Here is a 25,111-nt window from a genome sequence, read left to right as displayed (position 1 = left end):
CAGGAATCGAACCCAGGACTCCCACACGCCAGGCCGACGCTCTACCACTGGGCCAACCGGCCAGGGCCTTCCCTCTTATAACGATCATTTTCACTGGGTGGATGTAACAGAAGATTAAGCACTGCAGAGAAAAGATCCGTGAACTTAACTGTACAGCGGTAATACAAATGATCGAAACTGAAACAGAGAATAAAAGAGGCTTACAGGTCTAACAAGCTTTAGTGACCTGGATGCCAATTATCAGGCGACATCAGGGAGTTCCAGAAATGGGAGAGGGTGGGATGCGTTTGCGAAGAAACAATGGCTGAACAATGGCCACATCTGATGAAAAGTATAAACTTATAAAGCAAGAAGCACAATGAATCCCAAGTATGGTAGACACAAGGGAAACTAAAGAAAAACACATTTTAATCAAATTTCTATAAAAAGAAAAATGGAGGGAAAATCTTAAAAAACAACTAGAGAAAAAAAAAGATACATTGCCTAAACATCGGTATAGGTAATAAGCCACGCATTGCTAAAAAGATTTTGCCGTACACAAGAAACTAGAAATAAAAGCCTTCATACTGCACTGTGCCATTTACAAGGTGATACAGACCAGGTGTGACCGAGCTCAGGACGGCGGCTGCCTTTGGCAGGAGTGAGGGACTTCCTGGGAAGGGACATGGGGGAACTCTCCCGAGCGGTGGAAATGCTTAGTATCCTGATAAGGATGTGCAGTTCACCGGTTACGCATTTACTTACCCATGAAATGGTACTCTCAGGGTCTGTGTCATACATGTGTGTCATACATGTGTGTCATCCACAATGGAGAGTAACCCGAGAAGGAGCAAACAGGAGTCACATGCCGTAAGCACCTGGTGGAGAAAACAGCTGTGTTCCTCCTGCCACAGCGGAGGAATCACCTGTCAAAGGGCCAGAAATAAACCCACACCTTTATGGACAATTGATATTTGACAAAGGAGGTAAGAGCATACAGTGGAGTAAAGAAAGCCTCTGTAATAAATGTTGTTGGGAAAATTGGACATCTACCTGCAAAAAAATGAAACTAGATCACCAACTTACATTCACAAAAATAAACTCAAAATGGATAAAAGACTTAAATGTAAGTCGTGAAACCATAAGCATCCTAGAGGAAAACATAGGCAGTAAGCTCTCCAACATCTCTTGCAGCAATATATTTGCTGACTTAACTCCATGGGCAAGTGAAATAAAGGACAGGATGAACAAATGGAACTATATAAAACTAAAAAGGTTTTGCACAGCTAAAGACAATAAGAACAAAATAAAAAGACAAACCACACAATGGGAGAACATTCGATAATACGTCTGATAAGGGATTAATAACCAAAATGTATAAAGAACTTGTAAAACTCAATACCAGGAAGATAAACAATCCAATCAAAAAATGGGCAAAAGAAATGAATAGACACTTCTCCAAAGAGGACATACAGATGGACAATAGGCATATGAAAAAGTGCTCAACATCACTAATCATTAGAGAAATGCAAATTAAAACCACAATGAGATACCACCTCACACCTGTCAGAATGACACTCATTAACAAAACAACCTATAATAAGTGCTGATGAGGATGTGGAGAAAAGGGAACCCTCCTGCACTGCTGGTGGGAATGCAGACTGGTGCAGCCACTGTGGAAAACAGTGGAGATTCCTCAAGAAATTAAAAATGGAACTGCCTTTTGACCCAGCTATCCCACTTTTAGGAATATATCCCAAGAACACCACATCACTGATTCAAAAGAAGAAATGAACCCCCCTTGTTTATGGCAGCATTGTTTACAGTAACCAAGTTCTGGAAACAGCCCACGTGTCCGTCAGTGGACGAGTGGATTAAAAAGTAGTGGTACATATACACAATGGAATACTATGGGGCCATGAAAAAGAAGGAAATTTTACCTTTTGCGACAACATGGATGGACATGGAAACTATTATGTTAAGTGAAATAAGCCAGGCAGAGAAAGAAAAATATCATATGACCTCATTCATTTGAGGAATCCAATGAACAATGTGAACTGAGGAACGGAATAGAGGCAGAGGCAGGATCACAGGGACCAGAGGGAAGAGGTCAGAGGGAAAGGGGATGAGAGGATGGGATCATCCTGGAGGGAAGGGGGGAGGGCTTTGCGGGGAGGGGGACAAGGGGGATGTTGAGGGGAGCACGGGGGAGGGGGAGATGCATTCTGGGGGACACTAGAATCTATAAACACAATAAATTTTTTAAAAAAGGGAACAGTCCTCTTGATGTCACCGGTTAACGACTGTTCACACCTGGGTGTGACTTAGAAATGCGGGGGTGGGGGCAGGGGAGAAATAACTGAGTAAGGGTAAAGTAGAAAGTTCTGGACTCATTAGGGGCATTTGTTCTGGCACATTCTACAGACGGAAACAGCGGTCCTGAGTTCCGTCCTTGTGGGGACAGTTCCTGTATCAGGTTTAGGGATAGAGTCTCCTAAAGCAGTGGTCCCCAACCCCTGGGTCGCAGACCAGTACCGTTTGGTACCAGTCCGCAGAGAAAGAATAAGTAACTTACATTATTTCTGTTCTATTTATATTTAAGACTGAACGATGTTTTATTTTAAAAAATTGACCAGATTCCCTCTGTAACATCCGTCTAAGACTCACTCTTGACGCTTGTCTCGGTCACGTGATACATTTATCCGTCCCACCCTAAAGGCTGGTCCGTGAAAATATTTTCTGACATTAAACCTGTCCGTGGCCCAAAAAAGGTTGGGGACCACTGTCCTAAAGTCATTTTATGTTGGTGTTCCCGTGCAGTGCTTCAAAGGAACTCCGATTTGCTTTCAACAAACCGATTTTGCCTTTCTGGCTTAGCCTCCCAGAGAGCGTTTCTGGCCTGAGTGCTTTCATTTGAATGGACATCTACTGAGCCCTTGCAGCGTGAAGAGTGTTACCTGGGTGACCCCGCTGAAATCCAAATGGCTGGGCCTCCAGTGAGATGAGGAACTAGACAGCAGGACTCCAGTCAGTGCTAACAGCCAGAGGGGAACCGCCCCCAGCTGGGCTTCCAAGGGCAGGGGCGCAGGGCCTGGTGAGCAGTCCGGGGGTGGGGGGTACACGGAAGGGGGGAGTTTGACGGCTGTGGAAGGGGCTAATGAGGACACTGTGGATGGAACAAGGGCTGAGTCCTGGGGTCCTAAAAGAGGAAGATGGCCAGGTGTTTGGAGTGGCAGAAAGCTGGGGGAGGTCCTCAAGGCTAGGGATAAAAAGAAGGAAAACTGAGGCTCGTGTCAGGAAAGGCCTTGAGTCTAAGAGAGGCTGAAGGAATATGGTTAGGAAGGCTCAAGGGTCCCGTATGGAAATCAACACAGTTCTGCTTCCGTGTGTCCATGAGGAATGTCTTTAGACGTTAGAAAATGTTGAGGGATATTGCTAATTCCTGGAAGAATCTTCGGGGTCCTGCAGAGAAGATATTACCAGGACAGAAGAGCCATCTGCCCCTCCTCCTGTCACTGGACTGCTGACTTTCCAACAGCAGATGTCTGACAAAGGCACTTGTCTCTCTCCTCTTGTGTCCCAGGCTCTGCCTCCGCAGCCCTGCGGTGCTAACAAGCACAGCTGTGCTCATCAGAGCTTCCAAATGTCGGCCTTCACGGACAGAAGCCTGGCTCTGTGGGCCGTCACCGTGGGAGAACTGAAAGCTGGGTGACGTCCCCATCGCCCCAACCTGGGCAATCCTTGGGGGCATGCTCAGGAGGGAGCCGCCCACCCTGCTGAGCTCCAGGGAGTTAGTGCTGCCTGCTGCTGCTGCCTGCCGGGGCCCCACCTCCTCGCTTCTGTCAACCCACAGTCTTCTCCTAAGCACCTCCCGGCTAGGGGAGCTGTGTCCTGAGCTCTAGAGAGAGAGGGAAAGGGTCTGGGAGCGCACAGCCCTGGGGAGGGGGCAGAAGACCAGGACAGATTGGCCCCAAACAAGTGACTGCACATCAAGATGGTAGCAGAGGAGAGCGTTGTGAGGTGGTGTGTGTGTGTGGGGGGGGCAGGTACAGAGGGGGAAAACCCACTTCCCCACCCCCACTGGGACATGCTGGTCTCCGTCACTGAGAAGAGGCGCTAAGGGCTGGAGTGCCACGAACAGGGGCCAGAGGCTCCGGAGCAGCTAAGACGTCAGGCGGAGCCTCTCAGGAAATCTGGGTTCTGTCCTTAATGAAGCCTCTGTGGCAGGAGATTGGCATGACCCGGTTTCATTTCTAAGAGGGCCCCCACATGGTGTGGAAAGCAGGGATTGCTTGGGAAAGAGCGAGTCTGACGTGGGGGGACCATTTCTGTGATCAGAGAGATGGAGGGAGGGCAGAGGAGAGAAGGGGAAGCATGCCAGGGGCATTTGGAAGCTAGACAGAGTGGAGTCGGAGGCGAGGCAGAGGTAGACCTGGGTGGAGACAGGGTGCCTGTGGAAGGGCTGTGGGGAAGGGCAGGAGCCGGGTCTGGGACGGCGGAGAAGCCAGCAGGGCCAGCACTTGGAGAGGCGTCCCCAGGGGCTGTGCCTTTTTGAGTTCCCTGTGCATGGGTGGTCTTCAGAGACCTGGCGCAGGACAGGAGCCTCCAGAGACAGTGCGCTCGGGGCCGGGAAGGAAAGTTGAGTTCAAGTTCTCCACTGGTTCCACAGCCCTTTACCCCCTGTGGAAGGGACACAGCCCTATGGACAGGTCCTCTACGATGGTCTCAGCCAGTAGGTGCCCGTCACTCTTCAGTGTTTGGGGTGTGCTGCTCTGTCCCCAAGAGCCCCGGCAGTTGTCTGCTGGCTACTGACTCAGGTTGTGCTAACAACCTAACTGCCATTCACAAGCCCTAATGAGTGAGGTCTCTACAACAGGGATGTAATAACATTCCTTGTGAGAGCCAGGCCTTGGAGCAACCCGCAGGGCACCGCCCAGAGGTTACGAGCCACAGCGAGACAACAGGTATCCTTCCTGCCCTTCGATTGGAGTTTCCCTTCCTCCAAAACCTCCTCAAATAGCTCCAGGAGAGCCCTGTAACGCAGAGGTGTGTACCTTTGCCAGAAATCGCCTTAATGACAAACAGGCCTCCTTTCCACTCCCCCAAGTGGGCACCCTTATTCGGAAGAGGATCCAGGCTCAGCAGAGTTCACGACTCTCCCTACGTCTCTGAACCAGTAGTGGTACCGGATGGCCTGTACGGACTGCGTGACCCCCAGCCAGGCCACTTCCTGGTGCCCAGGCCAAGGCTGGGTAGAAAGGGCCTTTCCCTGCTTGTGAGAGCGTCTGTTACACCCTGACGCCCTCCATGAGCGCCTGGGTCCAGGCAGCGGGGGCCCAGCCAAGGTCTCCCCAGAGGGTGCAGCAGCCTGGCTAAAGGGACCTTCAGGGTGGCTAGGCGCCCCGGGCCTCTGGCTGTCCCTGCCGGGCGGGGCCGCGGCCCCAGGTGGGGCGGGCGCCCGGGGTGCGCTCCCGGCGATGGACACCAGGCGTCGCCCCCGCTCCTCGCAGCGCCGCGCCCCCGCCCCCGCCGCGGAGTCCGAGCCCGAGCCCGAGCCCGAGCTGAGGAGGCGGCGGGACCCGGCCGGACAAATTTCCTGCTCCGCTGCGGGCGGCGGGCTGCGCGGGCGGCGCCCCGAACCCGCGGCCTCCGCGCGTCCTCACGATCCTCCTTTGCGCCCGGCGGGGCCAGAGGGGCGCCCGGGAGGGCGGAAGGCGAGCGCCCGGGAGATGCGGAGTCGCCACCGCGGCGGGATCGGCACCAGCGGACCGGCCCCCGTGAGGTGAGCGCGCGCGCGGGCGCGGGTGCGGGGCGCGGGCTGCGGGCTGCGGGCTGAGCAGGTGCGCCTCTCCGGGGGACGTGCGCCCAGGGCGAGCGGAGCAGGCCGGGGACGCCGCCTTGGCCGCCGCCGCAGGAGGGAGGGGCCGCGCCGGGGTGCCGGGTCCGCGAGCCGGGTGCCGGCGGCCGGGGCGCGCGCGACCCCGGGCATCGGCCCCCCGGGGTCCCCAGCCCAACTTGGCGACCCACAGGCAGCTCTCGCGCTCGCTCTCGGTAAACGGACCGGCGGAGCCTGTGCCTGCCGGTGGCAGCAGCGCCAGCGCCAGCGGGACGGCGACAGGGACGTGTGTGGAAGCGGGCCAGACCGAGAGGGGGTGCCAGCGGGTGTGTTGGGGGCTACGCGTTCGCCAGGACTCACACAGGAGCCTTTTGAGAAAGTGACTCGGAGTTGCGCCAACTCCGGAGGGGCGGGAGCTGCTGCCGGGAGGCTGCTCGGCGGTCCCGCGTCCGTGCCTTCCCAGGACTGGAGCCTAGTGGGTGACGCTGGTCGGCTCGGGGAGGGGGCAGGCCCCGGGCTGGCTCTGGCGGACTGCCACGGTCTGCGGTGTCGATGGGGTGACCTGTGGCTGAAAAGTCCGTGCGGTGCCAAGCCTGCGGGCTCCTTGGGACCATCTGGGGAAGCCCAGCTCCAGCCCACAGGATGCAGAGGCAAAGCCAAGCCCTGCGTGACCTGCTGGACTGACCTAAATTCCTTCCTGGCCTGGCCAGCCTTTCTAGAAAGGTTGAACAGTTCCACTTGGAGTGTTCTGACGCTGACTTGCCTTGGATGAGGACCACTCCGTGAGAGGTCCTATCCAGGAAACTCGCGGGAAGGAGAATGTGGCTCTGTGCTTGTATTTTAGAATGGTTAAAAACCAGCAAAGGGTGGTCACGTGCTTTAGAGTCACTGTGTTCATGTCCAGGCTGCTCTTGACCTCTGGTGCTCCCTGACCCAGAGTGCCTGGGGGTTGTTATGTCCCAAAGGTTGGTGAACTCCTACCTCTGCAAAATAAAGACTTATGACCATTTAAATTATGTGTGTTGGAGAAAGGGGACGCATCTTTCCAAAATCACTAAGTCAAAGGAGGATGTATAAGGTAGGGTGCGTACAGGGTGGCACAGGCTGGGAGGGTGCTGAGCCCTGCGTGAGAATTGGGGTGTGTTCTGGGCTTCCTGAGCACAGGCTCTGAGCCTTCTGGGAGCAAAAGGCTGTGTGGCGACATACAGGCCCAAGAGGTGGGGGCTACGCTGTCCGTGAGAAGGGACTAGAGTGGCACTCTGCTCTTCCCAGACATGGCACTGCCTTTGGTCGTGATGGGGGGGCAGAGGTCTTTGTTATTCGTGTTAGCGGGGCCCTGAATCAGCATCCTGACTCCCCCAAACCCCAGACTTCCCTTGTGTCCACGTGAGCGAGGAACTAGATTTGTATCTTGAGAAGGCGAGGTTGTTGGACAAATCTGGGTGTTTTTAGTTCTAAAACCATACCCACGGAGGCCACTTCTCACTTGGGTGGACAAACTGCTGGTCAGTGCCTCCACGGAAGCCTGCAGGAGGGCCTGGAGCCCCCTGCTCTACCGAGTGACCCCTTTCTTTTAGGGATCCATATGAAAGTCCATCAACCCCAGAGAGGGGCTGCGGGGAGCATGGGGGTGGGGAGGGGTGGCAGGGGGGCGTAATGAAGATGGATGTGTGAGGAATCAACAGTAATTGACGACTGGTTAGTCACAGAGCTGAAATGCAAATTCCAGTTGGTCAAAATGCACGTCTCCTCCACACCGCGCTCCCCGCTGGTCCTCTTGATTCTATTTGTACCGCCATCATCTCCACCTAAGGCACCCCCTGTTATCCAAATGAACTCCTTCCCAGTCAGAGAGGTTCATTTCTGGCCCAGACCACTCCTCTGCAATCCTCATGCCCAGCTGTCCCCGTGACAGTTCTCCTGGGATGGCAAATGTGCCCCAAATCAAATATGTGACCTTCCCCAGCTCAGCCCCACGCTTCCGGGTATTTTCTTTATCCATCTGAGGCACCGGCTTCCGGCCCGCTGTGCAGAGCTGAGCCGGCGTGCAGTTCCTCTAGGCACAAGTGGTATCCTCAAGCTCCCAGCCAAGGACCCGGCAGTAGGTTCGGGCTAACTGCCATGGGGCAGAAGATCGCGTGAGGAAGGGAAACATTTTAGGTGCGCCTCTGCTGGAGGAGACAAGCTGGGGTATTTTTAGTGGCTGTCAGTGTGGTTGGGAGGCAGCCACACATTTTTGTTGATCGAGATTGAGCTGGATCGTGGAGACACGAGTGAGGTCTGTCTCGGGGCAACGTTGCCAATTCTTCTGGAGGAGCCCCACGCATGTGCTACCAGGACTGAGCGGGACCAGTGAGTCCCCAAGGAGGCAGGTTTGGGAGCCAGGAGGGGACGCTGTGAAAATGGCCCCTCGTTCCTTCCCTGGGTGCGTCTTCTTCATTTATAACGTTTCAGTGACACTTACAGAGGTTCTGCAGTCAAAACAGGAATGAATGTATCTGTTAGGATAGAGAGTGGCCTTCTAATGTGCGGTTATCACCAGGAGAGAACTAACTGTGTGTTCCAAGACCATCTCCCCCTTTGGTGTGCTGTCTCTTAGTGAACCAACAGCTTGGCCCACCCTGGGTGCTGTCCAGATCCTTGGAGGCGGAGCCTGCTCAGACCCCTGCTCTGCATCTCCTTCCCTTTTATCTCCCGCCAAAGGACTCCTACTCATACCTCAAAGCCCACGGCAAATGCCTCAGTCTCCACAAAGCCTTCCTGACCCCTCCGCCTAAGAAAATCTCTCTTGCTTTAGTTAGTTCTTTGTAGGGCCTGCCTCAGAGCCAGACTGGCCAGACTCTAGTTTGATTTCCAGTTGACTTGTTCACAGGGCAGATCTCCTCTACCCCGGGAGTCAGTGCTTTTTTTAGGATGGAAGGCGTGTGTCTGAGGGTTTGGACTTTCGGTGCAGGTGTGATGGCTTCACATACATCCTGGCTCTGTGTGACCTCAGCTCAGCTATTCAGAACCCTCGCCTCCGTGTTTTCTTCTCTGCAGTGGGAGGGGTAACCTGTACTCCACGTGACTGCAGGTGAGCGTGGCAGGTGATACATGTCACGTGCAAGGCACATGCCTGATAGTCAGTTGTGATGATTACACCCCTGAAACGCCTAAGGCTGTGAATGGCATAAATTAAGAGCCCAGTGACCTCTGAACAAATACATGAACCAAGTCAAAATTCGTATGAATAGGTGAGCTGCCTTTTACAAGCCATCCAAAGTTCTAGGTCACGTCAACATGGTGTGATGTGCTAGGTGACTTTATTTATTTATTTATTGCAGCATAATTTGGATGATCATGCAAATTTTGCATGATTAAGTATTTTAACCTCATAAGGTTACTGTGTGCCCCATGAACAAATCCATTCTTGAACACACACCGTTGACTGTTTGGTGTTAGAGCTCTTTATGAGGCGGAAATGCAAGTTTTCATGCACTTCATCTGGGGCTCGTGGACGAAATTCAACCAGGTCGTTTGCCAGAAAACATTGAAGTAAATAGCCAAACCCAGCGCCAGGAAGCCGTGTGAGTGGACGCCAACCAGGTGTGCAAACCCAGGGTCAACGGAGAAGCTTCTAGATGGGCACATAAAAGCTATGAAGCTATGCCTTGCCCCTGAAGTCCTCAAAACTTAGGGCTGACAAGAGAGAGGGTGGCACCACGTCACCTCTGAACCTGTAGCAGCTCCGGTGTGCTTACCAATGCCACCCACTCCATGGCTCGTCCACGCGATGCTGAGCCCGTGTGCACGGCCAAACCCGTGGCACCCATCCGGGGCTCACCCCGTGGGCCCCCTCTCCCTCTCTCTGCCCAGGGTACCGACTGAATCACCCAGCGTGCGATTAGGCTCGTGGGTACTTTGAGCATGCCTGTAATTTTATGTCTGGGGTCAGTGTGTCCTGACCCCAGACATACTGACGTTTACGTTAGAGGGCTCACTTCTTGTGTTGTCATTTGCGTTCTCCTCCAAAGCCAGAGTCCTGGGTACTATTCCAGAGCATTGGGGTTTCAGGCCCGCTGCCCCAAGGTGAGGGGTTTTCACTGAACTGCAGGAGGCGTCCGGCTGGCGCAGGTGCATGGTGCGGGGACCAGGCTCCTGCCGGAAGTGGGAGGGGAGACCCCTGCCCTGAGGGGTTACCAAGCCAGCTCCCCTTTCTTGCCTGGGTCTGCTGTTCCCCAGCCCTCATCCGCCTGGCCCGCCCTGTCCAGGTGCTGCGCCCGGGAGTTTTGATGTGGTTCACGCCCCCTTTGAACTCCACAGCGGCGGCGGCGGGCTTGGAGCCAGAACTCTGGGCCTCACGCCTTTCTTTCAACTCCACAAACACTTCAAAGGGGCTGATCATGCTTGCGAAATGAGAACTGTTCACAGTGTGTTTCATGAAAACAATACACATATCCTTGCCTGTTGATTCCCAGTGAAACAGGGACAAAGATAAATATTTTTAAAGGATGTCTTTTTTTTTTTTTTTTAAGTGAGAGGAGGGGATATAGAGAGACAGACTCTCCCACATGTGCCCCGACCGGATCCACTCAGCAACCCCTTTCTGTGGTGGATGCTCAAATCAGCCGAGCTATTTTTAGTGCCTGAAGCTGATGTGCTTCAATTGAGCTATCCTCTACGCCTAGGATCAACACTCAACCCAGTCAAACCACTGGCTGCAAGAAGGGAAGAGAGAGAAAAGGGGGGGAGAGAGGGGAAGAGAAGCAGATGTTTGCTTTTCATGCGTGCCCTGACCAGGGATCAAACCCAGGACTCCCACACACTGGGCTGACACTCTATTCAGTCAGCCAGCTAGCCAGGGTCTATAATCACCAAACACAAGGCCAGCATCATACTCAATAGGCAAAACTACATGCATTTCCCGTTAGATCAGGAACAAGGCAGGGGTTCCCCCTTTTACCACTCTTGTTCAACATAGTTCTGGAAGTCCTAGCCACAGCAGTCAGACAGGAAGAAAAAATAAAAGGCATCCAGATTAAAAAGGAAGAAGTAAAACTATCGTTATTTGCAGTTGACATGATACTTTATGTAGCGAACCCAGAAGATTCCACCAAAAAACTACTAGAGCTCATAAATGAATTTCGTAAAGTAGCAGGATACAAAATAAATATTCAGAAATCAGTTGCATCTTTGTATACCAATAATGAACTATCAGAAAGGGAAACTAAGAAAACAATCTCATTTACAGTTGCATAAAAAGATACCTAGGAATAAATTTAACCCGAGGATGCAAAAAAATTGTCCCTGGAAAATAATAAGGCACTGAAGAAAGAAACTAAAGAAGATACAAACAAGTGGAACCATATACCATGTTCATGGACAGGAAGAATTAACATTATTAAAATGTCCATACTACCCAAAGCAATCTATAGATTCAATGCAATTCTTGTCAAGATAACAATGGCATATTTCACAGAACTAGAACAAATATTCCAAAAATTCATATGGAACCACAAAAGCCCCCAAACAGCCTCAGCAATCTTAGGTAAGAAGAACAAAGTTGGAGCTCTGACCAGGTGGCCCAGTGGATAAAGTGTTGACCCAGCACACCAGAGGTAATGAGTTCAACCCCTGGTCAGGATGCATACAAGAGCAACCAATGATTATACAACGAATGGAACAAATAAGTTAAACAAGTTGCTGAGTCTCTCGCCTTTCCTCTCTCTCTCTCTTTCCCCCTTCCTTTCTCTGTCCCTCTCTCTCAAATTAATGCAATTTTTTTAGATAACAAAGTTGGAGGGATCATGTGACCTGACATCAAAAGGAACTACAAAGCCCTAGTCATCAAAACAGCATGGCATTGGCATAAAAACAAATTTCTATATCAATGCCACTGAATAGAGAGCCCAGAAATAAACCCACGTCTTTATGGTTACTTAATATTTGACAAAGGAGGCAAGAACATACAACAGGGTGAAGACGGTCTGTTCCGTAAAGGGTGCTGGGAAAATGGGACAGACGTGAAAAATCAAAACTGGATCACCTTCTTATGCCTTGTACAAGAATAAAGTCAACCTGGATTAAAGACTTAAACGTAAGTTACAGTACCATAAAAATCCTAGAAAAAACACAGGCAGTGAGATCTCAGACATCTCTCATCACAATCTGTTTTCTGATATATCGCCTCAGACAAGGGAAGCAAAGAAAAAGTAAACAGATGAGACTCTATCTACCAAACTAAAAAGTTTTTTGCACAGCAAAGGAAACCGTCCACAAAACATAAAGTCGGCTGACTGAATGGGAGAACATCGTCGCCAATGGTACATCAGCTAAGGGGTTAATATCCAACATTTATGAAGAACTTGTAAAACTCAACACCAAAGGAATAAGCAATCCAATTAAAAAATGAGTAAAGGACCTGGATAGGCACTTCTCCAAAGAAGACGTAAAGATGGCCACTAGACAAGTGAAAAGATGCTCACTGTCACTCATCATCAGACAGATACAAATTAAAACCATAATGAGATATCACCTCACACCTGTCAGAATGACTCATCAGTAAATCAACAAACAAATGTTGGTGAGAATGTGGGAAAAGGGAACCCTCCTGCACTGCTGGTGGGTGTGAAGACTCGTGCAGCCACTGTGGAAAGCAGTATGGAGATTCCTCAAAAAATTATAAATAGAACTACCTTATGACCCAGAGATTCCACTTCTGGGAATATATCTGAAGAAACCAGAAACACTACCGTGAAAGAATTTACGCACCCCTATGTTCACTGCAGCATTACTTACAACAGCCAAGGTTTGGAAGCAGCCCAAGTGCCCTCCAGTGGACGAGGGGATGAAAAAGCTGTGGTTACGTTGACACGATGGAATATTACTCAGCTGTCAAAAGAAGGAGCTCTTACCTTTTGTGACAGCGTGGATGGATGGACCTGGAGAGCATTGTGCTACGTGAAATGAGCCGGTCAGAGAAAGACAAGTCCCATGTGACCTCGAGGTGCTCACGTGTGGCATCTAATGGACAAAATGAGCCAAGCAGAGCCAGGCTCCTACACAGAGGGCAGGCTGTCAGCTGTCAGAGGGGAGGAAGGCCTGGAGAGTGTATCAGATAAGCAGACGCCGTCCCTTGTCATTCTAACGGGGACAAGGACACTTCCTGAACAGGGTTGAAGTGATGCCTGGGGACCCGGGCCCGGTGCTCATCACGTGGCGGGCTGGACCACTGGCTGTCACCACCAGGAGCCAAAGGGAGCAGGACTTGGGTCACAGGACTTGGGTCGGAAGCTCGGGTGATCCAAGCGCTGACCTGCCCTCTCTCACCCTGGCTCTGTCCTCTGGGCCGGTCCCCGAGTTCCCATGCTATGCACACAGACATCACTTTGGGTTGTGAATGTCCTTTGATACATTTGGAAGCTTCCAGCTGGATGTTAGTCACCAGGTTTAGTATGAGGGAGCAAATCAGTTCCATTTTTCTTCTCAGCCACGAAGTCTGAGAGGCCCCATCTCATAGCGACTTGATTGCAACATATTATTCTAAGCGACCTTTGTCCTAACCCTTTGTGTTTTGACTCTCATGCCAACAGAAGTTTATGTTTTCCAGGCTGTCTCTGCGCGGCAGGCTTCGCCTGTCTTTCTGCAGACTTGGCCTTGACTCCTCTGCCAACGCGCACGAGTGCCCTTGGAGAGGGCGGGGTGCACCCACTGGAGCCAGGCCCGGGCTCGTGGAAGCCCCTGTCCGGGCAGGCTCCTCGTTAAACCCCACGAGCTCTGTCTGGCCTTCCTTTCTTCTCCGGTTCAAAAAGGCCAGCCTCAAAGTGGGGACGTGCACCTGCATGATTTGAAGTCACAGGCCTGGGGCTTCCCCGCCACCTCACCTCCTACCAGTCTGTTTGTCTGGATTCTAGGCATGGGATGAAGCTTTTTCATGTTGCTGTTTGCAACATAGCATCGGTAGACATCTGTAACAAGGGCTGTCTCCTGGGCCGCTCACATTTGAGTCCAGTGTTGACTCACTTCCTGTTGGGAGCTTGGGGGTGAGAGGGACAGGAGGCAGAGAAAAGAGACAAGGCTTGGGAGGTTTTGGGGGACGCCAGCAGTCGGGTTTTCTCATCAGAGTTTTCCCCAGGACTGACCTGCTCTCAGCCACGCGGTGCCGACCCACGTGTTAACAGAGAGCGCTCTCACTGAAAGGCTGGGAATTTCTGGGAGGAGACAGAGTGGGTCTCTAGAGGTGATGGGCGTCCCGCCTCCCCTGAGGAGTCCACACAGACCCTCCCTGCAGAATGCTCGGCCCACTGTCTGGATTCCAGAAAGACCCACCCGCCAGCAAAGGAAGAAGGAGTTGAGAGAGACGGTTTTCTGGGCACGGGATTCTTCCTACAGATGTTCGTGCTGCTCTCCGGGTCTTTCCTGTCTTCAGCCCATTCCCGCCACTCTACACACGGAAAAGGGAGTCAGAGAATGTGTGTGTGTGTGTGGGGGGGGGTGAGAGACAGAGACCACACACAGAGAGACAGACAGACAGACCAGGGGCAAGGGGACAGGCAGACAGGGAGACAGAGAAAGACCGACCAAGACTCATGGATGCTGAGGTTTGACCCCCCCAATATTTGTCATCTGAGGAGGCCTCTGTTTATAGAAAATAAGATGGACCAGGTATTTCATCATCAAAAAGGATTTGGGTAACAGGAAGGCTTGCCACCCAGCGCGTGCGGCCACATGCACCCCTGGCCTGCGTGTATGCAGGGGGACCAAGAAGGTGAGGGCCAGGGGACTTATAACCAGAGGGCATTATTATAAACGTGGTGTGCTCCCTGTAGGGTCCTCGCGATTGTGTAAGAGTGTGAAAACTTCCCTGAGCCCCACCTCCTCCTGGAGGCCCTCCTGGCTGGTCAACTTTACTCCAAGTTCAAGGTCATCCTGAGCACCTCCAAATTCCCTTTCAGCCCAGAATGGGGTTTCTGGACCCCAGGCCCTTGTAGGCAAGAGTTCAGGATCAGGGTGCGGCCAGGGGCAATTTCAGAGAGCCAAGGGGTGGCGTTTGCTTACTTAGGTCAAGTGCATGGACTGGTCCTCTGAACCGGACACTCTGAGTCTCAGAAACAAGCTGGCTCGTAATTATGGTAATTATGGGGGCAGGGTAGGGTTAAGGTCAGCGTGAAGGGAACAACATGCCAGAATATCGTGCCCTTTGGTCACATCCAAAGACTTACAGTCCCTGAATCTTGGGGTAACAAAAGGTCGCCTGAGCGTGGTCGCTTTAATGGCCAGAAAACACTGCGCGGTCTTCCGAAGACAAGGAAATTCTTGAGCTGCTTACACCCGTAAAGTAAAACCCTCCCACTGTCTTGACCATGAGCACCCTCAAGTTTTTTTTTGATTAAAAAGAAACTTTCCTTTGCAGCCACATGATTCCAGGCCGTCTCACAGCCGGCGTCGTCACTACGTGAAGTCATTGCTTCTTATCGACGCCCTTTTGCCAGCATCTGCGTTCTCGGGCTCGCAAGAGCGGGCGTCCGCTTCTTCAACGGCTGCGCGTCTAAGGACTAGACGTGAAAATACTTGACAGCCGTGACCCCATCCTTCATTTTGAAGGGCGGGTGGGTGGCTCAGCTCCCTCTAGTCCTCAGCTTGGGACAGCACTTAATAAAGTGCATCAGTAATTCCATAAATCGTTATTAATTATTATTATTTTTGCCGGGGTTTGTGAACATTAGCCGATGTTTGCTCGTCTACGGGAGACGTGAACCATCTGCCTCACTGACATTCCTTTGAGCCAAGTCCTGATTTTGGCCCAGGCAGGGTAATACAAAGATGCAGGAGCCTGAAATGTGATCATTTTGCATTACGTTGTGCCAAGCTAGGCCTGTCTGTAGCTCGCCAACAATGTTCTTTCAAAGGATATTTCTTGGTTTTCATCAAATGTGGGCAGTGTTTCAGATAGCGTCTGTGAGATGGCTTAGAAGGAGGTGGACATGCTCTTCAGTTCCTCAGTCCCTGTGCTATACACGCACTGTGTGCAGCACTGGAGTTACCAAAGCAAGTCCCCATGCTGTCCTAGGAGTGCCCCGCGTCCACGGGGGTGGGGGCAGACCCCGTCATGGTCAGGGCGTGTTCAGTGCAATGCCCCACAGAGGGGGGGGCAGGGGCCCAGAGTGTTGGGGTGTTGGGGGGGGCTGGAAGGGCTTCACTAACAGAGCGGGCTTGGTTTTACAGGATGTTTCTCGGCAGCTGTGGGGCTGGAACACCCCAGACAGGGCACTTCCGTGTGCTTGCTGGCAGGGAGGAGTAGCACTCCCCATCTGGGGAACAGTGGGTGACTGCGTGGAGGGGAGCTCGGGGCGCAGAGGAGTGCACCTCAGAGACGGAAAGGCTCGGGGTCCTGCCGACACTCGTGAGAGTCCAGTCTGGTCCGAGGGACGGGCACCCCATCCCCTGTGTGAGATCATGGTTCCCCTTTGAGGTCCCCTTCTGGCTCAGGTCCCTCAGATTTGTGTGTGCTCAGGAAACTGCGTTCCCCGCACACCCAGCGTCTGTTTTATGGACCAGAAACAGAGAGGAGAGCTGCCGCTGCTCCCTCCAGTTTCCTCAGTCGCCTTCCTCGTCTGTCGCGCGGCAGCAGACGGGACCTGCCGCTTCTGCACGGGTTGTTCTGTCTGCCAGTGGCCGCGGCCACACGCCACCTTTGCACGTTCCAGGGTATCGCTCCGGGAAGTCTGGCGAAACATCTGATCTCTCTGTTTGGAATGGAGGCGCTTGTTGCCAGGGGTCACCAGGAGCTGGAGAGACTCGCCTGGGTCCTACTGCCCGCTCCCGGGTCACACTGTCCTGACCTGGACCCGGCCTCTTGCTCTCGCCGCCCCGGGTGGACAGGCCCCTTTGCCCTCGCTCCCCTGTTCGGGGGGGGGGGGTTGTGGGAGCCACCCTGCCCCCTCTGCTTCCATAGTGAGCACAACGGGTCTCCCCGTGTTTAGAGGGAGCGTGCTCCAACGTGAGCAGGGCCCACGGGGTGAGTGAGACGTTAGATCTCCCTCCCTCCGAGCATCCATCTTTGGCCAGGGTGGCCTTGGTCAGGCGAGCCCCGCCCCGTTTTCAGAGTGTGCCTCCTGCCTGGCCAATGGCAACCAGGGGGTATTTCAGAAGACAGCCGTGTGTGTGTGTGTGTGTGTGTGTGTGTGTGTGTGTGTGTGTGTGTGTGTGTGTGTCCTGCCTGCTTTTGTTAGCAGACGATTTGTGATTTATTATAGGAACGTGCATGTCCTGAATGGATGGGCAGGGCCAGGCAGAAATCAATGGCAGCGTGCTGGTTATTTTACCGTGCGGTGGAGTTTCTTCCTCTCAGCACAGCGGTGATTTATGGCGCCTGAAAGAGACTGCGCTCTCATCAGTGGGTTGGCGTCTTGGGCACTGGACCGGCCAGGCACAGCATGCTGGGTCCATTCTTAGCCTTGGCCAGCAGGGAGGTGGCCCTGCTTCTCAGGGTGACTCCCCTGGGCTCATGGCTACACTGATGGCGGTGGCTGTGCTGTGACTGCGGGAATGACCTGGACTTAACTGACGGTCAGAATGTGCGTTGACACTCATGCAGCAATTGCTATCTGGTGACCTGAGCCTTGACCCCGCCACCAGTTGGTTAAGCCCACTTGTGAAAGAAGGGTCCCCGGGTCCCCCTGGGAAGGGGACAGGAACCTGGGGGGCCTGATATCTGGGATGAGCTCCTTGCTGCCTCTCTCCCCCGAGTCTGGTATGGGGCCCACTGAGCTCCCCACCCTCAGCCAGGGCTCAGACCTCTAGGGAGCTGATGGGTGTGCACCTCCTCGTGGGTCTACTGCCCTTTCCTTCGGTCACCAGTGCTGGTAGATGGGGGTCCCCAGCGTCCGGGCAGAGGGAAGCAACCTCATTACAGACTCAGCTGTAGCCCCCCGGGGTGCCGTCTCTGGAGCGTCCACTAAAGAGTCTATACCTGAGTCTAGAACTAACCTCTGCTTCCACCGACTTCCCTGGTCTCCCGAGGGGACCTTAGTGCATGGGAAGGTTGCGAGGTCGCCACAGATACTAGGAGGGGTTCTGCTCCATGGTTTCGGGGATCTTAGGGATGTCAGAGGCGGAAACAGCTCCATTCCTTCCCGGGTCACCCAGGACTCTGTTGATTCATGTCGCTGGAAGTTCAGGGGCAGCTGGACTCAGAGCTCCGATGTGCCATCGCGGCCCTCCCCCCCCCCTCGCCCTTTGCTCCTGCGGTGACCCCAGCAGAGGAGAGGCTTCCCGCAGGTGCCACCGCGGACCCAGGGCCGAGTCGCCATGGCACTGATTTGGCAGGAGTGGGCGACATGCCGGCCCCAAAGCGTGCGCTGTGGCCGGGACTGGCCCTGTTCTGTGAGTCCAGGCTGGGCACCATGTCCTCCCCCACTCCGGGGGGACAGCAACCTCCACAACACATGATAGGAGAAAGAGGGAGTCAGGTGACCTGGGAGGACCCATGTGCTTCTCCAAGTGAGGAGAGTGGTCTGAGCAGGGAAGCGCGCCAGGCCCCGTGGGGTCGGCGTCGAGGCTGAGCCTGGGGGCAGCAGGAAGACGCCGAGAGGGCCAGCTGTTTGGCCCCCACAGGGGTCCCTTCCCTCAGTCTGCGCGGGTGGCGAGACTGAGGCGGTCAGCATACGCACCTGTGTCCCCTTTTCTGTGACCTGATACCATTTTAAAAATTGGGGCCTGCCAGCTACGAGATCTGGGGACGCAAAGCCCATGGTTCAGACAGTCACCCTGGGAGGGCAGAGCAGGGCTGGGGTTTGAACAGTGTGAACCCAGCATGGGGCTAGTTGTCCCCAAGGTGCTTGGCCCTGGAGGCCCTGTGTGGTGAGCAGGCCTGGGACACTCATGGTGGGCCTCCCTGAGGTCCTCATGTCACCGACGTGGCCTGAGGTGGCCTTGCATGCCGGGCACCGTGCCTCCTCTCCTCTTCCTTGTGGACCCGGAGCAGTGGGTCGTCGTTAGGGGGTATTAATGGCTGAGCAGCTGCCCCCCGGAACCACAGCCACTGCCCGTGATAACCCTCAGGAGTGAGGTGGCGCTCTGCCAGGCTTCCCGTTCGAGTCTCGTCTATCTTGCTGCTGTGGGTTCCTGCCATGCTGCTCCTAACTCGGACACACAGAAGGGCTGGGTGGCAGGGCAGCCTGCTCCCTCCCGGGCTCTCCCCTGCCCTCTCCTGGCTCCCAGCTCCGCCCCTCCCTCCTCTGCCACTCTTCAGAGTCACTGCTCGGACTTTTTCATCCAGAACCCCGGACCCACTGAGCTCACTTTCCTCTCCGGCAGGCCCTTCGCCTCCGCTGGGGACACTGGAGTGGGTGGGGTGAGGGCTCTGACCCCAGACACCGGCCCCGGTGGCCACCTCGTGTCCCTGGCCACTTCCTCACCCTGTGCTGCTGCCCCGGCCAGAGCTGCTGGCAGGCCATTCTTCCAGAATGAGTAATGGCAAAGCTGGTCCAAGAAATGTTCAGTGTTTTCTCCCTGGTGTTGCCTCGTCTCAGAGGGATGGTTGATTGTCCCATCATGAGAGGAGGCCCAGAGGGGGCAGCCTTTCTGGGACCGGGCGTTGCCGCAGGGGTCCCTCGGGGGGGGACCCTGATGTAGGCCCTAGGGACCTGAGTGCCCAGGGCTGAGTATGACAAGTTTGGGTGGATGCAGATGACAGAATGATTGCCCATTGCTCCTGATGTGAAAATCATTTAGAGTTATTTTAAGGGCTCTACGGAGAGTTTCTGCTTTGAGAAGAATTCTGTCAAGATACAAGTGTTGGGGGCCACACTCTCTCTCTCGTGTAGTGTCCAGACCTCAGCTCCTGTACTTCTCGGTGCCGATCTGCATGAACCTGGGATTGGGGGGACATTCAGAAGGGGCACTCTCCTGCTCGCCCCTGGAACTAGCAGCACAGATCCGAGTGAAATTGTGGGAACACTGTGCCATCCTGTCTGACTGCAGGGGCCGCGATCCCCGCGATGCCCGTGGCAAGCCCAGGGTGCGTGGGGGCGGAGGTGTGAGCACTGTGTCAAGATGCGTGAAAAATAAAATTAACCACGGTGCAAGGTGGGCGATGTCTCAGGGAAACTGGGTGTCTGGAATTCAAGGGACACCCAGTGAGAAGCTGTCACGTGTTTTCATGGAGAAAGAGTTTGTGCTCCCCCTGGGGACAAGGAAGAGGGTCACAGGCCGGACCCTCTGCACCAGGAACGGCTTGGGGGGAGGTGGGGAAGGTGCTCTTAGGACACAGGGTCATGCAGAGGTAGTCTGTCGCAGGAATTCATCAGCCTCCCGTGGGCGTCCCTCTCCGCCCACCTTGACTCCTGAGCTGGCTGGGAAGTGGTGACTGACCAGAGCAGTCAGATCTGCCTGGTCAGCCAGGGCAGCCTCGGCTGGTGCCCAGGAGGGTCCCCTCGGGGGGCACGGGCCCGCACGGGTTGGCGCTTTTGTCTTTGCTGAAATCTCTTCTTAGCATACACTTTAAATATAGACGTTGTGAAGAACGGGGACAAGCACAGCCGAGCTGGCTAGCCGTGGGGACCGACTCTGTCTGCAGCAGAGGCTGCGGGGGGGCCCACGGGTGACCGGAAGCGCTCACCGGCTCTCAGGGCGGAGGCCGCTCCTGTGAACTGCGCCGGCGCTGCCTTCAGCCCGGACCGCAGTGTTCTGAGGTCCTGAACACAGTGGACAGATGCCCCACCCCACCTGTCTGGAGCTGGCCCGCCTGAAGACTTGGCTGGGGTGGGGGAGGCTGGTCTCCATGGCTGACGGTGGCTGTGGGCAGGAGGCTCCAGTTCCTCTGCGCGTGGACTCATCCACAGGACGACTCAGCGTCCTCACGACTCGGCAGCAGCCCCCCACCCCTGGGAGAGCGATCCCAGAGAGAGCAAGGCGGACACCACAACCTCCTTCAGGACGGCCACACGGTCCTTTCCGTGATGCCTGTTGGCCACAGAGGTGAGCCCTGCTCCTGCCGAGAAGAACGACCAGCCCTTTCCGAAGAGCAGGTGTTGGTGAGGGACCCTCGTTCTTTCGTCATCCTGGGAGTATTAGTTGTGGCTTTTAGCTGTCCCCCTCCGACTCGGACTCTGGCTAACTGGCCAGGAAAAGGAACGGGACAGATTCGTGGGTAGTTACTTCTCAGAATCAACCGGAAGGCTGGAGAACCAGGTTCAGAAAAGGACAGGCACCCAAGGGGCTCACGGCTTGAACCACCGTCCTGGCCGGGCCCCAGGAAACACTCAATAGAGCAAGGATGTGGCCTGCGGCCCGTGGCTGCTGGTGCTGCTGGCTGCAGTGGCCACTAGGCCCTCGCTGTGGCCGTGGCCTCTGCCAGGAGTTCCCAAGCATCCTGGATCTGCAGCTTGGCCCAAAGAGTCAACGTCTCGGTAGGATGACAAACCTGTGTCACCTCCCTGCCAGACTTGCAGGTGCGTGAAGGGGGGGGGGGATGGCAGGTGGAACCCCCCTGGAGGAAGGTACAGCTCTCTGAACCACCAATGGTTCATGTGTGTGTGGGGGTGCCCCTGAGGGAAGCCCTCAAACTGCAGACCTTCGCGCTCCCTGCTTTGTCCTGAGCTCAAGGTTATTTCTGCCTCTACGTTATTCACAGCTCCACAATATTAATATACCCCTGAAAAATCATGTGAATTTGACTCCTGGTTTATGTACACGGGCTGAGCTTAATACCTGGTACCTTCAGAAATCTGTAGATAATCCTCTAGCGAAGCAGCTAATTCTTTGGGAGAACAAAGAATCACTTCTTAACCAATCTTTTTTTCTTTTTTTTAAGATCAAGACTGTGGATTATGTTTTCTCAAAGAGGAGTGTCCAGCCTTAGGGTTCCCCTGCTGCTCTTAAGGGGAAATGTCTCGCTTTCTAGACCCCTGATCGCCACATCCAATGGTGTATGAAAATGGGAGTTTCTTTTATTTTATTATTATTTGTATTTTTCTGAAGTTAGAAGTGGGGAGGTAGTCAGACAGACTCCCACAAGCACGTGACCAGGATCCACCCGGCATGCCTACCAGGGAGCGATGCTCTGCCCATCTGGGGCGTTGCCCCATTGCTGTCGGAGCCATTCTAGCACCTGAGGCAGAGGTCATAGAGCCATCCTCAGCGCCCGGGCCAACTTTGCTCCAATGGAGCCTTGGCTGCAGGAGAGGAAGAGAGAGACAGAGAGGAAGGAGAGGGGAAGGAGTGGAGAAGCAGATGGGCGCTTCTCCTGTGTGCCCTGGCCGGGAATTGAACCCGGGACTTCCGCATGCTGGGCAGATGCTCTACCACTGAGCCAGCTGGCCAGGGCAAGAGTTTCTTTTTTGTTTGTTTGTTTGTTTTTCCTTTCTCCACCGAAATTGATGGCTGGAAAGAAGTGCAGACTATGAAAGGTTGTTAAGAGCTTGTATTGATTATATTCTTACCTGCGAGGCTGTTTTCATCTGAGCACCTTGAGCAGTTGAGGGAGTAGAGAATCAAACATTCTGAGTTGTTACACTTGGTCGGTCCCATTTGGAAAATTCACCAGTAACATTGTTGTTTTCCTTCTGGAAGAGGGCTTTATTACCTGGCAGTGGAAACATTTTGTTTTATTTCCTAGAGCTGCTTTCCTGTTTCTGGGATAGCTGAGGGTGGAGCGCCCAGGCCAGCAGCCAGAGCCAGACAGGTGGGCGGAGTGAGCAGGCCCAGGGGACTCCGCTTCTCCGCTGCACAGTCTGATGGCCCCCGGGTGCCTGTGACAGTCTGGTGGCCATGGGAGCGAGGAGGATCGGTAGATGCGGGATCAGAAGCAGGCAAGGACACCGGTCCAGAAGCTGCTGTTCTAATCGGTAGAGATTGAAAGAGACAGAGAGCAAGACAGAGGGCCAGGGAGGGAGACAGGGAGACAGAGGGTCAGAGAGACAGGCTAAGAACAGTGGCTCTTCAGGTGCTTCCGTGTGCCAGACATGTTCAGAGCTCTCGCCTCTTGGTACCCACAGAGTAAACACAGCAGGCAGGTGGGCCGGAGCGGCCTCGCCATGGGGCAGGCTCTCACACACCTTCAGGGAGGTGGAGCGTGGGAGGCCTGCAGAGTAGGAGCATCTTAGTCCCAACGCAGGCTGTCTGGGCGGACCTGGAGACCGGGCGGCGTGAGGCGGACGGCAGGGCTTGGAGGGTCCGCCTGGGCAGCTGGGCAGCTTGGTTTGTGCCTCCTGCCTTCCAGATCAGGGTTCTGAGATGGTTGTGGTCGCAGCTTCGATTTATTTATTTGTTTGTTTTAGTTATTTATAGCAAGAGATAGATAGAGAGACAGACAGACAGACAGGAAGGGAGAGAGATGAGAAGAATCAATTCTTCGTTGTTGCACCTTAGCTATTCATTGATTACTTTCTCATATGTGCCTTGACCAGGGACTATCGCCGAGCCAGTGACCCCTTGCTCAAGCCAGTGACCATAGGGGCATGTCTACGATCCCACGCTCAAGCCAGATGAGCCAACGCTCAAGCTAATGACCTTGGTTTTTTGAGCCTGGGTCCTCCGCATCCCAGGCCGATGCTCTGTCCACTGCACCACTGCCTGGTCAGGTGGTCACAGCTTTGATTTAAATATGTGGCTAAAGAAAACACAGTAAATAAAATTTTGAGCAGGGCATGTTAGTGGTCATTTAGATCGGCGCACAGGTGAGTCAGAGTCCACGGTTCGATGTCAAGGGGTCATGAATCAGACTTCTGATTAGGTTTTACTGTGAAGAGAGAAGAGTAATTCCTGCTTACCAGGAGCATTTTGGTGTGTTTATTATCCTTAAATCGCTGTTATTTAAAGAACCACAGCCTTGTTCCTTCTAAATCACTTTCCCATATTTTATTATATATTGTATGTAGGTGTAAGGCGAACAAAGCATCATCACGTTTTTGCCTAAGAAAAACGGATGCGCTCTACCCAAACCATTAGAAAGAGTATTGATCTCCTCCATACAGCTCTCCTGAACTGAACTTTTAACTCAAGATCTGTGAATTGCATTAGCAACTCCGGTTTGTGGTTAAAGCCCAACTTCAAAGCAGCTGTGCTTGGAAGGTTCACACGCCTTCAGACCGCCACATCTGTCATGCGTCTGTCCAACCTGTCTCCGGCGGCCTCGGAAGGAACTTAAAAACCCCTTTAATTTCACGAAGAAGCCGTGGCCTACGCTTGTCTTGTTTACCTGGCTGTTTCCTGGCTTGCTCCCTGGTCGGTATAAATCGTGTTTGCCAGTGACAGGCCCCTGTGTTCCCCCAGAGCCTGGGATTTCTGAGCAGGAAGGAAACCGTGGGAAACGTCCTGCTGATAAGGCAGCTTCTTACCGGGTCCGTAAACGCGCCCGGGATCGTTGGTTTGTATAAATATTACTGGTTCGGTCCGACCTTCCTCTGTGGTTTTCCAGTGCTTGTCCATTTCCTCTCTCCGTGTCTTGAACGGTTTCCCTCCGTGCGCCTCTCCGGAGGGAGCCGTTTCTTCTGGCGTGTGACAGGTCCGCCGCGCTGGGTTAGATCAGCATGCTTGTCGGATGCTGGCTCCCCGTCTGCAGGGCTGGCTGCATGAACAGCAAGCGTGCCATCCTGGGTAGCGGCGAGCGCAGCCTGGGTATGGGGAATGCTGCACGTACCCGTGCGGTGGCATTTTGGCGAGCGCAGTATTTGGTGTTAGATGACTGCGGCACTGATGATATTGCAGCAGAAAAGAAGATCATGAGAGCCTTTGGTTCCCTGCGGTCCTTCTGCTAGCCCCATCTTTATAGTGGAACAAAGAACAGAGAGCTGGGTCAGAGGTCAGGGTCACTATCGAGCCCACTGACTGGCCACGCCAAGTGGCGTGTCTGTTAACGGCGGAGGTGGTTGTGAATAAATTGAACGCATTCAATTTGTTGGCAGTGAAAACCTCATTAATTGTCAGCTCAGTGACACTGCCTGTTGTTTCAAATCACTTTGAAATGACAGATCTTAATCGTTTTTGTTTTTGTTTTTAATTTTTTCATTGATTTGAGAGAAAGAGGCATCAATTCGTTCCACTTAGTTTTTCCATTTAGTTTTGCACTCATTGATTGCGTCTTGTATGTGCCCCGACCGGGTATCAAACCTGAGGCATCAGTGCACCTGGAACAGTGCTCTATCCACTGACCCACCCGGCCAGGGCCTCTACTTAATCTTAAAAGCAAAATTAAACCTTGGATGGGTGAGCACTTTCAGCTGCAACACTAAACCATTGTATTTGGGATGAAGCCCTATTTAATATGCATTATAAAACAAAATTAAGAGAGCCTTTGCATTCATGGTGGCTTCTGTA

The 25,111-nt window shown here is 53.7% G+C and overlaps 1 protein-coding gene across 4 annotated transcripts in view; it reads left to right on the top strand.

The window, feature by feature from the left end:
* The first annotated feature begins 5,515 nt into the window (after positions 1 to 5,515).
* PTPRE (protein tyrosine phosphatase receptor type E) overlaps positions 5,516 to 25,111 on the top strand; it is a 142,144-nt gene continuing 122,548 nt past the window's right edge. For 3 of the 4 annotated variants that reach the window (XM_066354967.1, XM_066354966.1, XM_066354965.1), the window contains exon 1: positions 5,652 to 5,761. The gene's annotated coding sequence lies outside the window, so the exon portion shown is untranslated. Of the gene's footprint in view, positions 5,762 to 25,111 lie in introns of all 4 variants that reach the window. The other variant, XM_066354970.1, reaches the window with a different exon arrangement.

The sequence above is a fragment of the Saccopteryx leptura genome, chromosome 13 (assembly GCF_036850995.1).
Source record: "Saccopteryx leptura isolate mSacLep1 chromosome 13, mSacLep1_pri_phased_curated, whole genome shotgun sequence".
NCBI classification, from domain to species: domain Eukaryota; kingdom Metazoa; phylum Chordata; class Mammalia; order Chiroptera; family Emballonuridae; genus Saccopteryx; species Saccopteryx leptura.
Note: the sequence above shows the minus strand (reverse complement) of the source record. Positions and strands in the feature narration are given on the sequence as shown.